Here is a 16025-nt window from a genome sequence, read left to right as displayed (position 1 = left end):
CTGAATTAAAAGAAAACGGCAATTAGTAACAAATCATAAACTGACAACACATATGAAGTATAAATTTCATGAATCACATTACATAAGATAACATAGACTGAAACTCACCAGGAGTTGTGTTTGAACGCATCAGTGAAGCACACTCCAGTGTGATGTGCTTTTCAGCATCCAGGGCTTTGGCAGGATTTCCAAAAGCCACATTTTTAAACCTTGGGTCCAGCAGTGTAGCCAGTGCCAAGGCTCTAAAAGTCTCGTACCCTCCACATCTGGAGTGCAGACCTTCTTGTAGATGTGAGCCTATGAGCCAACACAAGAGAAAACCATATTAATTAAAATAATGACAACAATATGAGAGTTATGGCCAATTACACGTATGGTCATAGTGTCCTACCTAATTGTACAGTTGATTCCTGCGTTGCATTTCCTTTTTTCTGTGCAAGCTTGTGCTGCAACATCCTGTACAATGGTATGAGCTTTGAAGCAGACACTCTCTGTTCCTCTGACATCTCTGTTGTTGCTAGTTTGAATGGTTGAAGAAGTGTCAATGACTGTTGAATAATGTCATACTCAAGACTTGTCAGGGAGCAGTATCACTGTTTAAATTGGCAAGTGCAGCAGCCACTGGCTCACGTTGCTCATACAAGCGTTGTAGCATGTCGAATGTGCTGTTCCATCTCGTTTCAACCTCCTGTATCATTTTCAGACTTGGTCTGCCCATCAAGCTCTGCATCTCCACAAGCTTGTCCTTTGCTTTGCAGCTGGATCTGAACAACCCCACTATCTTTCTGGCTTTCTGGCGAATTTCATTGATGACTGGGGTTTGATCCAGGGCCTTTTTCACTATCAAATTCAAATTATGAGCAAAACATGGGACATGGCGAAGGTTGAGTAGCTGGGCACTTAGGATCATGTTGGATGCATTGTCAGTCACCATGCAGTGAACTTTGGAGGTTATTCCCCACTCAGCCATTAGCAAGGCTTTAGCCTCCATGAGATGCTGGGCTGTGTGGGTTTGGTAAAACCTCCTTACACCCAGTAAAACAGTTGCCATTGTTGCCTCTGGTGTTATGTAATGGCATGTTACACCAAGATATCCATCCATATTAATGGAAGACCACATGTCAGCCGTAAGGCTAACAAATTCCGCCTTTTGTAGGTCCTCCATTGTCTTCTCCTTGGTTGTGTTGTACCTTTCAGCTGACCATTGTTTTAAGCACCTTCGGGATGGGAGGACATAGCTTGGATCAAGCTTGTTCACAAAGGCCCTGAAACCCTCATCCTCCACAATGGTGAAGGGCTGCAGATCCTTCACCACCATGTTCAGAAGAGCCTCATCCAATTCCCTCTGTCTGCCTTTTAAAAGAGAAGATAAAACATACTTTCAGACAAATATATTGGAAAAATAGTAGCCTACCGTGAAAGTAGTCTACTGGTTCATTTGGAAACCTTCCTAAACAAAGTTATGTTATGAATATTTATGCTCAGTGTGCAGAGAAAGATAAAGTGCATTATAGAAATACAACAATTACAAAAAAACAAAATGATGTCTTGGCTGTAGATTGGGTACTCATATGTAGACATATAAAATGTATATTCACAAAGTATAATATTATATTGACAACATTTGTTTTTAAAGTGATTGGCAGTTGTGATTGGGATGTTAGGCATGTCTTAGTCCATGGCCTTTCTAAACAATGGCCCAACACTTAGTTATTATATTTCACTTATAATTAGCCTATATTTCAAACAATGCATACCTTGCTTAGATGGCCCAGCAGTGTCAGTAGCAGGCCTTGGTACAGGGGGAACACTACCATCCTCTGCACCCTGCAGAATGGCAGGATGAATGCTCCTCAAATGGTGCATCATGGATGATGTATTGTTGCAGTAGGCGAGCTGCCGATCACAATACACACATCTCACTTTATTTGGGGTTTCCAAATGGAAATGCTCCCACACCACAGATGTACGGCATCTCTTCTGTGGAGCCTCCATTTCTTTCTTTCTTTCTTTCTTTCTTTCTTTCTTTCTTTCTTTCTATCTATCTATCTATCTATCTATCTATCTATCTATCTATCTATCTATCTATCTATCTATCTATCTATCTATCTATCTATCTTATATGTAGCCTATCTATCTAATAATCTATATGTATCTGTAATATATGTATCTATCTATTAATCTATATATATATATATATATATATATATTTCTATCAATGCATCTATTCATGTGTCACTATATGTACTCTGTGTGTCTCTAAGTCAATGTGTAAATGTAAATTAAATCCTAAATATAACTAAACAAATCGCACTATAAATGTCACTATATCACCAAAAATCCACTATCTCAAAACCAAACTCCTCTCACAAAAACCCACGATATGAAAATGCGTTGACAAAACTTTTATACTGTGTGATTGTGTGATTTGTTCCCGAACCGACCAATCAATGAAACCCTGATTCAGTGGAGCACTCCACCTGATGAAACACTTAGATGCTTCATTTAGCCGTTGTCACGTGACGTGGGTGTTTTGAATCACGCTTCGGATCAGTGTTTCGAATCATCTTTGCTTCGGGATCTCGCAAAGCTTTGGAACGTCTGTTTCGCGCCAGCCATCCTTACCATTGTGGACAGTCTGATGTCTGGGGTTACCAATAATCCTGCTGATGATGAACGGAGTGGGCGCGTGGGTATGTAAATCTGAAGTGGTTCTGTGATATATGAGGGGGCGAGGTTGTGCAGAGCCTTGAATGTCATTAACAAGACTTTAAAGTTGATTCGTTGTGATATGGGGAGCCAGTGCAGTTGAATCAACAGGGGTGTGACATGATCAATAGATTTGGTACGGGTAATAATGCGTGCAGCTGAGTTTTGGAGAAGTTGGAGCCGGTGAAGTAATTTATTGGGGATTCCTTGCAGGATCGCATTGCAATAGTCGATCCGAGAGGTCACCAAGGTATTGACAAGAACTTCAGTGGAGTGTTGCGAAAGTGAGGGACGCAGTCTGGAGATGTTTCTGAGATGAAAATAAGCCGTCCGACAGACATTATTGATGTGGTTGGAAAATGAAAGGGTACTGTCCAAAATAACTCCAAGGCTCTTTACCTGTTTTGAAACTGGTATGACATCCTCCCCGATGGAAACTAATGAGAGGTTGGATTTTAAGAGTGTGGTTGGAGTGCCAATGAGCAATAGCTCAGTTTTTTTATTATTAAGTTGTAGATAATTTGTAGTCATCCATGCCTGGATATCGTGGATACAGGTATTGAGGGTGTTTAGAGAAAGTGTGGCAGTGGGCTCAGTAGATACATAAAGCTGTGTGTCATCTGCATATGAGTGAAAGTGAATGCCATGATGTCTGAAAATATTTCCTAATGGAAGAAGATAGATGATAAACAAAAGTGGCCCCAATACTGACCCCTGTGGAACTCCATGTTGGAGTACTGAGCTCTCTGACTGATGATCTTCAATTTTGACACAATATGTCCGGGCTGTCAGGTAGTCGCAAAACCACTTAAGGGCAGTACCACAAACTCCTATACTTTCAAGCCGCTCAAGCAACAGTTGGTGGGATATTGTGTCGAAGGCGGCACTGAGGTCTAGGAGAATAAGAATGGATAGTAGGCCAGCATCAGCTGCACGGAGAAGATCATTAGTGATCTTGACAAGGGCTGTCTCGGTACTGTGACGTGAACGAAACCCAGATTGAAACTGTTCCAGAAGATTATTCTCATGAAGGTAAGTCTGGAGTTGGATTGCAACCGCTCTCTCTCTATTTTGGAGATGAAGGGCAGGTTTGATATAGGACGATAATTATTAAGATTATTACAGTCCAGTCCTGGTTTTTTCAATGTGGGTCTAACTATCGCAGCTTTTAGTGATGCAGGGACTATGGCAGTTGACAAAGATGATTTGATAATGGAGGTTATCAGTGGTGCTAAGGCAGGTAAACAGGTCTTCACAAGGGAGGTGGGGATGCATCGAAGAGGCGTATGCTGTTGGAAATACAGCGCATTCCAGTGGCGTTCTCTCCTTTTGCACGCTTAGTGCAGATTACGCCCCTGGGTGCTTCGACAGCCCTACTAATAGAGTATATTTCTGCTAAAAGAGTATATTTCCTATATTAAGAGCATATCTAAGAGCAAACAAATTAACGTGAACGTATTTTTAAAGACACGTCTTTATAAAGATACCTTTCTGTCTTTGTGTGATTCCTGGATGCAGTCGTTATCTCTCCATCTCCGACTGCCACGGGTGCTGCTTCACATGTCTGGGCAGCAATCACACTGAGGCAGCCTTTGTGGATGGTTCATGTTCTCATTGCGAGAACATGAACATGGCAACGTTGCGGTCGGGGCTTTCCTACCTTCTTACGGGGAAAGCCACTCCAGCTGCCCCCAATGCTGGCGCCTTCTACCTACGGGTACAAGGCCGGCCTAGCTGACGCTGGAGGTGATTTGCGGAGTTGAATGGGCACGGTCTTGCCGGGTAATCCCCGCGGACCTCCCGTTCCCCAGCACGCTCATTTGCCCCCGTTGAGTTCTGAGATGAGACCAGCTCGCCTCATGGCCAGCTTAATGTCTCTTTCGGGGCTTGTGAGCAGGATGAGTTCTCGATCACTGCATCGGAGAGCGCACTGGCGATGTCAGATACAGAGGACTCGACTGGGCTGCCACCTTCGGATCTGCCCACCCAGTCTGAGGCCGACACAAAGCTGACCGCTATGCTTGCCCGGGTCGCTGTGAGTATTGGGTTGGACTGGAACACCTGTCCTCCCCTGAGCCCTCTTGGCTAGATGATTGGTTCCCGCTCATGGCCATGCACCCCCATCCCGGTCCCTTTCTTCCCGGAAGTGCACGACGAACTGACGAAGTCGTGGAGGGCATCTTTTGCAGCCCGAAATCTCTCTCTTGCTCTCACTACCCTTGACGGCGGGGCAGCCCAAAGGTACACAGAGGTCCACTCAGGTGGATAAGGTGGTCGCTTTGCACCTATGCCTGCGGGATGCCCAGGATGCACCTGGCGGGATCATCTAGCACTACCCTCTAGGGCCTGTAGGACTATATCGTCTCTGTAGACCAAAGCCAACAGTGCTGCTGGACAGGCTGCCTCCACCCTGCATGCCATGGCCCTCCTGCAAGTACACAAGGCCAAGGCACTGTAAGAGCTGCACATAGGTAGTCCTGATCCCGATGTGCTGCAGGAGCTGCGATCGGCGACCGACCTCTCCCTCTGGGCGATGAAGGTCATGGCGCGAGCACTCGGGCAGGCGATGTCCACCTTGGTGGTCCAGGAGCGCCACCTGTGGCTGAATCTGGTCGAGATGAGGGACGCTGACAAAGTTAGCTTTCTCAATGCACTCATCTTCCAGACCGGCCTATTTGGCGACACCGTTGAGGACTTTGCCCAGCAGTTCTCTGTGGTGAAGAAGCAGACTGAGGCTATACAGCCTGGCCGCGCCACACCTACGCAAATGACAGCTGCAATCGGTGTTACCAACAATCTTGTGTTCAGGGACATCAAAAGTGCATTTTCTTTGTCCTGCCTGTTACAATTATGCAGACATGAAGGACACATTCAAAATGGCTTAATGATCTATATTAGGTGTGTCAAACTTATTTCGGGTCGTGGCCCTGATTGGACCAAGCGACATTGCTTGGGGGCCAAGTTTATATTTGTAAATTATATATACTGTGTGTGTGTATGTTATCTGAATTATCTTTAACAAAATGTGATAATATATTATAATTTTTTTATCTGCTTTGTACACAAAACATTGACAACTTGCAGAAAATCCCATATTCATTCAGCACCTCCGAGTAAATCAGGATTCGTCAAACTGATTCAAAACGATAAGTTGTGAGCTGGTGAATCACTGTTTTAAAAGTACCGGCTCATAGAAATAATTTAGTCATGAAATGGACTAAACCAGTCACGTGTTTGTTGAGTACAGCCAGCGGACACAACGCAATAGAAAGGCGTGCTGTCTTGGTGTTATTTCACGGTGCACGCTTTTTTACGTCACCACGTTCAATTCAGACTGCAATCTCCTAACTTAGTTAAATATAATTTCTTTAGTGATGCTGGTAGATCAGCAGTGGAGCAAAGGAAAATTGGAGCAGGAAAATAGAAAGATGCTGTTTTAATAGCTAACAGGTGTAAAAGGATAAAAAAAAAATTGGCCCACCAGCCACAATGGCTGTGAATGCCCAATTGCATCAGCCACTTTGATTTTTTTTTTAACAACTCCTTTAGTTATTCATAAAGGTATATAAAACACCACTTCTAAAGCAGTAGTGAATTATGACGACACACATTACAATTCATTACGTGAACTACTCCATGGAAATCAATCAAACTCAACTTAGAACACCTCCTGAGATGGTCTGAAATCATTTGCAACATTCTTAAGGACGAAACTGTTATTACAGTTGCAAACTGTTTTCAGATGATTGAAACAGCAGAAACAGTGAACACTCTGCATACGTGTGTTCCATGAGAACTGCTTTATTCTTATGTCTGTTTTTCTCAATATAATCAAGTGTGTTTCTTTAAACGCACGTTTTTGTATCTGAAAGCATTTCTTGTCAAATTTCACTTCCTCATCCACCACAGACATAACCCACCACTGAAATATTCACATTTGGGAGGTTTGTGGGTGCTAATTTTACTCTGAACAAAAGGAAAAACACAGAATTTACTAATTTCATTAACCAGAGGTTACATCACAAATACACACAATTAGTTGAAGGGAATCAAGCAATAATATTTATAAGAAAAAGAGAGAAATCACTCTTTGGCTGGAGCTTTAGCCTCAATAAACCATCTGAAACCGAACATAAATGCTAAGGAACCGAAACCTGCTTAAAATGAATAGTAGTTCAATGGGACAGAAACAATTCAACAGATGTCATTATCTCTGTGAGAGAAACTTCACTGTGGGAATGTGTGGCCATGGAACTTGTATCACCCTCAGACATGTGGCCTTCGCTGATACACGTGACTCTACGATGCAGTGAATAGTGACTGTCAACATCAGACAAAAATATTATTTTTCTTAAGTGATATTTTAAAAAGTGTACCTCAGATAAGAGAAATGACCAATTTACTTGTCCGCAGGACAAGCACATGACAAAGCTTAATGTCGAGTCCTGAATGAGGGAGGTAGAATCCAGGCAGGAGGGGAAAATAAGAATAATAAGACAATAAGACAGAATAATAAGACAATGTCAAAGGAGTAAAATGCTTTATGGGATATACAGCGTTGCATGTTTTAATCACCCAAACCTAATTCTATGACTATTTGAGCCAACAGCCATAAGAATGAGGGAGGTAGAATCCAGGCAGGTGGGTAAAAATTTGTATCCCCGAACATTACTGCTAGATTTTAAATTTTTTGTTTTATGTGGGTCTTTTTCAAAGGAATGTGGGACTTTCAGATAAATTTGAGGAGTGCCTATGGTTTGCATGTTCCACATTTTATCATAAGTATGTCATGCAGTGTGGGACTTGCACTGGTCTGGTTTTGATCTTGACTCAGTCTCGCCCTGCCTTAGTCTTGGTCTTGACTTGGTCTGAACCCCTCAAAGTCTTGTCTCGGTCTCCATGCAAAAAACAAAAATACATTTTTATTATTATTATTTTCTTTCTGGTTATATCAGAAAGGCCATCTTTCCTTCATGCCAATAGTGTTTAACACTGCTTAACATGTGGTGAATTATTACATTAAGGTCCCTTAACAGATGTTTTGCTCATGATAGAGCATTTGTGGAGTGCTCTTGGAGCGAGAGAAAACAGGCAAAATCATGCTGCTCCACTCCTCGCTCTGCTCCCACTCCGCTCCCACTTCACTCCGCTCACAAACTCTGCTCTCTACACTGCGTCCCCAATTATTAGACAAGAGAGTATTCTAGTCTTATCATAATTTCTATGCACGCTTTCCAACTCCAAACCATATAAACTTGAATGCTTATTGAATTCAATCATTTTCAGGTGATATGTATTTGTGTAATGAGGGAGGGTATGGCGAAAGTGAGTAACACCTTATATCAAGGTGTGCATAATTATTAGGCAGCTTCATTACCTCAGGTAAAATGGGTCAAAAAAAGAGTTTTAACTGACACAGAAAATTCAAATATTGGCTAAATGCCTTTCAGATGGATGCAACGCTCTTGAAATAGCTAAACTATTGAGACGTGACCACCGGACAATCAAACGTTTTGTTGCGAATAGTCAACTTAACTGCAAAAGACTTGAGAATTATTAAATGTGAAACTACCAGAAACCCATTATCCTCCAATGCAACCATATTCCAGAACTGCAACCTACCTGGAGTGTCCTGAAGTACAAGGTGTCAAGTGCTCAGAGACATGGCCAAGATCAAGAGAGCTGAAACACGACCACCACTGAATATATTCACAAGTTGAAGCATCAAGATTGGTCAAACAAATACATGAAAACAGATTTTTCAAAGGATTTATGGACAGATGAAATGAGTGACTCTTGATGGACCAGATGGTGGGCCCTTGGCTGGATCACTAATGGACACAGGGCACCACTTTGAGACAGGGGTTCTGGTATGGGCTGCTATCATTAAGGATGAGGTAGTTGGACCTTTTCGAGTTGAAGATGGACTAAAACTGAACTCTCAAACCTACTGCCAGTTTCTGGAAAGTAATTTCTTCAAGCAGTGGTACAGGAAGAAGTCCTCAGCATTCAAGAAGGTTATGATCTTTATGCAGGACAATGCTCCATCACATGCATCCAAGTACTCCGCTGCATGGCTAGCTAGCAAGGGCCTCAAAGGTGCCCAAATAACGATTTGGCCCCTTTCTCACCTGACTTAAATCCTACTGAGGAATTGTGGGCCCTTCTTAATGTGAGATTTTCAGTGAGGGAAGACAATACACCTATTTGAACAGAATTTGGGAGGCTGGGGTTGCTGCTTCAGTGAAAGTTGACCGTGAACAGATCAAGAAACTGACAGACTTCATGGATGGAAGGCTCATGGCAGTTATTGAAAAGAAGGGTGCTATATTGGTCACTGAATATTTTTGAAAGGCCAAAAATGTTATTTAATTGTAATTTTGTATTACTTATTTGTTGCTTCTACTCTAAAAATTGAGAATAAACAATTGAGAAATTATTTTTGTAATTTAGTTGCCTAGTAATTGTGCACACTTATATATATATAGATATATATTCCCCTGAGAAAGACAAAACTCACGTTTTCTTTGTTAAACATTCAGATTTGTGGTTCAATAACATTTTGGATTGACTGAGAGCATTGTGTTTATTCAACAATAAAATGAATCCTGAGGAATACAATATGCCTAATAATTGGGCATGCAGTGTATGTCAAAAGAGTCAAATTCTCTATAGGACATACAGTGTAGCATTTATGAATACACCAAATATATGTTTATCTGAGCATCCAGAAAAAAAAAAATTACTCCGCCCAGTTATTTTCCCCCTGAATTATAAGACTTTCTTTGTCAAAAGAATTAAATGCAGAATGGGACATGAATTGTTGCTTGAGTTAATTTTCCAACCATATATTTATGACTATCTGATCATCCAGACAGAAGAATGAGGGAGGTATAATCCAGGCAGGTGTGTTAAAATGATCCCACCCAGTGATTACCCCCTGAATAATTAGGCTATTTATGTCAAAAGTGTTAATTCACCTATTTTTTATGACTATCTGAGCATCCAGCCTGAAGAATGAGGGAGTAGGAAGCTAGACAGGTGCTGAAAATGACTCCACCCATTATAAACAGATATTATTCTGGTATATGACAATGTTTTTTTTTCACTGTAAAGTGATCAATGGAAAGGAGGAGGCGAGAACCGGCTTGACGATATAAATTCACCAATGTTGCAAGATTACAACAATTACAGAATTACATCACATTTCCTGTAACTACTGAATGTATCATTTAAAACTAGCAGATTTATGAAATAAAATACTAATAAAAAATGAATCATGCATGCTAATCACACAAATTTGTGAATTTGTTTCATTGCATGAGTTAGTAGCATCTAATAATAACGAAGAAAATATTTTTTAGATATGTAATTATTTTGTGAGCAGCTGACACTCTAGTATAAAACTCTACTCATACTGATTTTACTTTCAAGCCGACCAAGAATTTCCACAAATGAACCATCACCACACTATCGCACCTTTTAAGAACGTTTTTTTTTTCTGAGACGTGGTGGCAGAAGGGCATGTTTACACTTGAAAACAATGATTATCTGTTACTATTGCCTAACCATTCTTACATTAACATTAACCGGAGGCATTAGCCTTTTAACTGTGTTACTACTGTTAGCAAGATTTTTGAAAGGCAGCATTAGGCCTTCCTTTGCCAGAAACCTAAAACAATGTGTAAATATCTATTTGGCTATTGGTCGAAGGTCACACAAAAATGAAAATTCTGTTAGCCAACCATTGTATCACCTTCATGTTCTTCCAAAGTTATGTCAGCCAAAATGAAAAGTTGTTTTACTGGAAGAGCAAGCTATTACATTATGAGAAAGAACATTGTTTTGTCTCTCTTTAAAATATTGTGCACTGATAAATGATGCACAATAAGACCAGGGTATTAAGTGTATTATTCATGTTGCAGGTGCACTCAGTAATATCTGCTTGCAGCCTAATATTTTCGCTGACATTAAAGTTGCATAGATGCAGCATCAAGCAAATCCGAAATTATTCAGTTTTAGCTATTTATCATTGTCAATAACATATTCGCAGTCAGCCATTATACATTTATTTCGCGAGTGAAAGCGTCAGTTTAGGCTTAGGCCCTGCATTTATTTCTTTGTTATTTATTTTTCAAAAATACCAATTTCTTTCTATTAAGAAGAAAAAAAATATTGAATGATGTGTTCCTGAAGATAGGCCCTATGGCAGTGTTATAGTCAAGACCACCTAAACCGAGACCAAGACAAGACCAAGACCAGAGTGCATGGAGACCGAGACAAGACTTTGAGGGGTTCAGACCAGGTCAAGACCAAGACTAAGGCAGGGCGAGACTGAGTCAAGACCAAAACCAGACCAGTGCAAGTCCCACACTGCATGACATACTTATGATAAAATGTGGAACATGTAAACCATAGGCACTCCTCAAATTTATCTGAAAGTGCCACATTCCTTTAAAAAACACCCACATAAAACAAATGAACATTCCTCTTCATTCAACTCTTTTATTGCCATATATATATATATATATACACACATATACACACACACAGGGTTGGGAGGGTTACTTTTGAAATGTAATCCACTACAGATTACAGAATACACACTGTAAAATGTAATTTGTAACATATTTTGTTAGATTACTCAAAGATTGCAACGTATTCTAAATACTTTGGATTACTTCTTCAGCACTGGTCGATTTTTTTCACTTTTTCTGTCTATAAAAACTCTTACAGTACAGTAAGACAAAATACACATTTAAAAAATAAATTCTCAGAAACAACACTGCATAAGATCTTTAGGTTTTTCAAAAACAAGATAAATCAAATGTATCTTGTTTTAAGGAGTTTTTGATATATTTACTGGAAAACAATACAAAAATTATCAAGAATATGAATTTTGCCCTCATAACAAAGGTCTTACTAGAAAAAAGACATTATGATCCAACGTGAATTTGCTTGATAAAAAATACGATCGTGCCTGGTCACGTGCATGTAAAATGTCTAGAAATAGCATTTTAGCTTAGCGTAAAGCTGACAATTTACTTCTATTTCTTCTGCTCCAAACTTCAAATTTACTTCTCTGTCTCCTTGTATGAATGTAACACATCATGAGAAAGTGTTTCACCACTGTTCAAATGCACTTTGGATCACATTATTTACATTTATATGTATAAATGTTTTCCATCTGAATATTAAATGAAACAAATGACAAAATACTTTTTGAATGTAACTGTATTCTAAATATTAATGATGTAACTGTATTCTAAATATTAATGATGTCACTGTGTTCTAAATATTAATGATGTAACTGTATTCTAAATATTAATGATGTAACTGTTCTAAATATTAATGATGTAACTGTGTTCTAAATATTAATGATGTAACTGTGTTCTAAATATTAATGATTTAAATTGAAACTCTAGTGAAAAACAGTTACTAATATTTTGTATTTTAAATAATCCAGTTACACGTATTCTGTTACTATATATATATATATATATATATATATATATATATATATATATATATATATATATATATGTTTGTGTGTGTGTGTGTGTATCAGTGTACTATGACAAATGTCTTGATAAATTAATCAAAAGGCATTGCAGAGGTGAATTTTCCTTTGTTTTCAATGAGCAAGCAAATACAAACAAACACTAAGGAGCAGGGACATGCACATGCACAGACACGTTGAGGGGCAGGGGCTCAAGTGAATAAAAGGGCACTTCTCATGGTTACGTATTTTTTTTTAACTTTTTTTAAACAAAAAAGTATATATATTAACACAACTCTGACTTCCTTTTTAAAAAATGTATTAAAAAAGTTAATGTTATCTTCCTCAAACTCACGCAATTGTTTCATTTTCAAAAGATGTCTACAAAATAATCAGTTCACACAGAAACCATGGTCTCCTTAGTATTCACTAGGTGTATAGAGCAGCAAAGGAAACCATGCCCACAATGTGCATGTTTTCTATGCTACTAGTTTCAAGTATATATTTAGAATAACCTAAATAACTGCATCAAGCAGACGGGCGTGTTTTACTAATAATTTGAAACCAAGCATCAGAATACTGAATTGCCTGAATGTTTTAATCAAATATATAATATGTACATAATATATTATACAAAAATACTCCTGACCCGATATTTACAGGTGAAACTCGAAAAATTAGAATATCGTGCAAAAGTTCATTAATTTCAGTAATTCAACTTAAAAGGTGAAACTAATATATTATATAGACTCATTACAAGCAAAGTAAGATATTTCAAGCCTTTATTTGATATAATTTTGATGATTATGGCTTACAGCTTATGAAAACCCCAAATTCAGAATCTCAGAAAATTAGAATATTACATGAAATCAATAAAAAAAAAGGATTTTAAAAACAGAAATGTCGGCCCTCTGAAAAGTATAATCATGCATATGTACTCAGTACTTGGTTTGGGCCCCTTTTGCATTAATTACTGCCTCAATGCGGCGTGGCATGGATGCTATCAGCCTGTGGCACTGCTGAGGTGTTATGGAAGACCAAGATGCTTCAAAAGCGGCCTTCAGCTCTTCTGCATTGTTTGGTCTCATGTCTCTCATCTTTCTCTTGGCAATGTCCCATAGATTCTCAGGCGAGTTTGCTGGCCAATCAAGCACAGTAATACCATGGTCATTGAACCAGGTTTTGGTACTTTTGGCAGTGTGGGCAGGTGCCAAGTCCTGCTGGAAAATGAAGTCAGCATCTCCATAAAGCTTGTCTGCTGAAGGAAGCATGAAGTGCTCTTAAATGTCCCGGTAGACGGCTGCGTTGACTCTGGACTTAATAAAGCACAGTGGACCAACACCAGCCGATGACATGGCTCCCCAAACCAACACAGACTGTGGAAACTTCACACTGGACTTCAAGCATCTTGGATTGTGTGCCTCTCCATTCTTCCTCCAGACTCTGGGACCTTGGTTTCCAAATTAGATGCAAAATTTGCTCTCATCAGAAAAGAGGACTTTGGACCACTGAGCAACAGACCAGTTCTTTTTTTCTTTAGCCCAGGTAAGGCGTTTGACATTTGAAGCCCATGTCCAGGACCCGTCTGTGTGTGGTGGCTCTTGATGCAGTAACTCCAGCCTCAGTCCACTCCTTGTGAAGCTCCCCACACATTTGAATGGCCTTTTCCTGACAATCCTCTCCAGGCTACGGTCATCCCTGCTGCTTGTGCATCTTTTTCTTCCACACTTTTCCCTTCCACTTAACTTTCTATTAATGTGCTTTGATACAGCACTTTGAGAACATCCAACTTCTTTTGCAATTACCTTTTGAGGCTTTCCCTCCTTGTGGAGGGTGTCAATGATGGTTTTCTGCACAACTGTCAGGTCAGCAGTCTTCCCCATGATTGTGAATTCAACTGAACCAGACTGAGAGACCATTTATAGGCTCAGGAACCCTTTGCAGGTGTTTAGCTGATTAGAGTGTGACACTTTGAGCCTACAATACTGAACCTTTTCACAATATTCTAATTTTCTGAGATTCTGAATTTGGGGTTTTCATAAGCTGTAAGCCATAATCATCAAAATTATATCAAATAAAGGCTTGAAATATCTTACTTTGCTTGTAATGAGTCTATATAATATATTAGTTTCACCTTTTAAGTTGAATTACTGAAATTAATGAACTTTTGCACGATATTCTAATTTTTCGAGTTTCACCTGTATATACACTATTCAATAAATATATTTGCTTGACAGGGAAGCTGTGCGCATTCTGTGCAAACAGGAATATATATTATTTAAAAAAAAAAAAAAAAAAAAAGCACCCCAGAAAAAAGGGCAATTTCTCTCCAGGAATAAAAAGGGCAGGTGCTCAAGCCCCTTTTGATGTCTATGTGTGCACGTGCCTGCTAAGGAGCTTAAATCAGCTTACCATCTTTATTCAATATAACTTTTTCAAGCTTAACCATCCACCTAAAAAATAAAAATGTCGTGCTAGCATCATTCAGGTTTTCTGGATAACTCTTCCCCTAGAAACCATCATTAAGTACAGAATATATCAAACAATTATTCAATACTTAAGCCTTCACTTTTCTCTGTCTTTTCTTAAACAATAAAATAATTTTTGTTGTCGTTTGTGAACCAACAACAAACCTTGTATAAATGTGTGCAATTTGCTAACCACATAGCTAAATCTACAAAATAGAACAAAGAATGCCAAACATAAGCAAAGCAGCCAATTTAAAATGTAATTTTTTTATATAAATGGAGGCACATTAGTCTCCACTCTCTGCCGGTTAACACTGAAACAGCAATGTGATAGATTGTGAGCAGACTTATAAAGCAATGGCTTACATGCGATTGGCTAGGAGTTACCCAGCTAATGATATGATGATGTACAGCTGCTAGTCTTCCCGCTACAACTACGCTGCGCTTCCATTTCTATCGGGAAGACACGCAGGCTTGAGGTTTAAGATGACATTTATTTGATGAATGTAAAACAGAAAAGTAATGTCTCTCTTTGGCGTAGGCCCTGTCCGGCGGTCCAAGGGAGTTGTACTCGGAACCGTCATATCCTGCATGGTTGTGTGAAGCCTTTGCAATAGGAAAGCATTTTCTTTATTAATTTTTTTTTTAAAGAGTGTGATTTTGGGCTCTCCGTCGAGGCCCCTGATTATGCAGAATCTTTGCTTAAGATGAGCAGTGTGATATGTGTCCCTACGTTATGTTGCTGTGCAGTATTTTGTTGAAAGATAAACACCATTTGATTATGAAAAACCTCCGACGAGGGAAGAGTTGTTTGAGGTTTCTTTGCCGAAGGTAGACAACGTGTGTAAAGCCATACGATAATGGCACGTTGCGTGCAGTCCCTTCGTTGAAAGATGACATTTGATTGTGGAAACCTTCCGCGAGGGAAGAATTGTTTGGGTATCTTAGCCGAAGGTGGGCGACGTGCGTAAAGCCCAACCCCATACGATAATGGCGACGTTGCATGCAATCCCTTTGCTGAAAGAAAACGTTTGACTATGAAAACCCTCCGATGAGGGAAGTGGAATTTTTTTAATTTTATTTATTTATTTTAAAATGGCAATGTTGTCGTGCAATACCCTGTTGAAGGATATCCCATTATGGTGCCAGCTTTTCAGCGAGGGCGGCTGGCTTGTGCAATACCATGCAAAGAACCATGCTTGAGATTATATTAACCCTGGCAAGGGGGGTAGACATGGTTATGCACAATCCTTGCAAACAGTGGGCATGCTTGAATTGAATCGGATGTGCTGGGAGAGAGCCACCAACCACCGCCAGATATGCATGAGAACTTCTGGCTGATGGAGAGT

Source organism: Xyrauchen texanus, chromosome 1 (assembly GCF_025860055.1).
Source record: "Xyrauchen texanus isolate HMW12.3.18 chromosome 1, RBS_HiC_50CHRs, whole genome shotgun sequence".
NCBI classification, from domain to species: domain Eukaryota; kingdom Metazoa; phylum Chordata; class Actinopteri; order Cypriniformes; family Catostomidae; genus Xyrauchen; species Xyrauchen texanus.
This window is presented reverse-complemented; position numbering follows the sequence as displayed.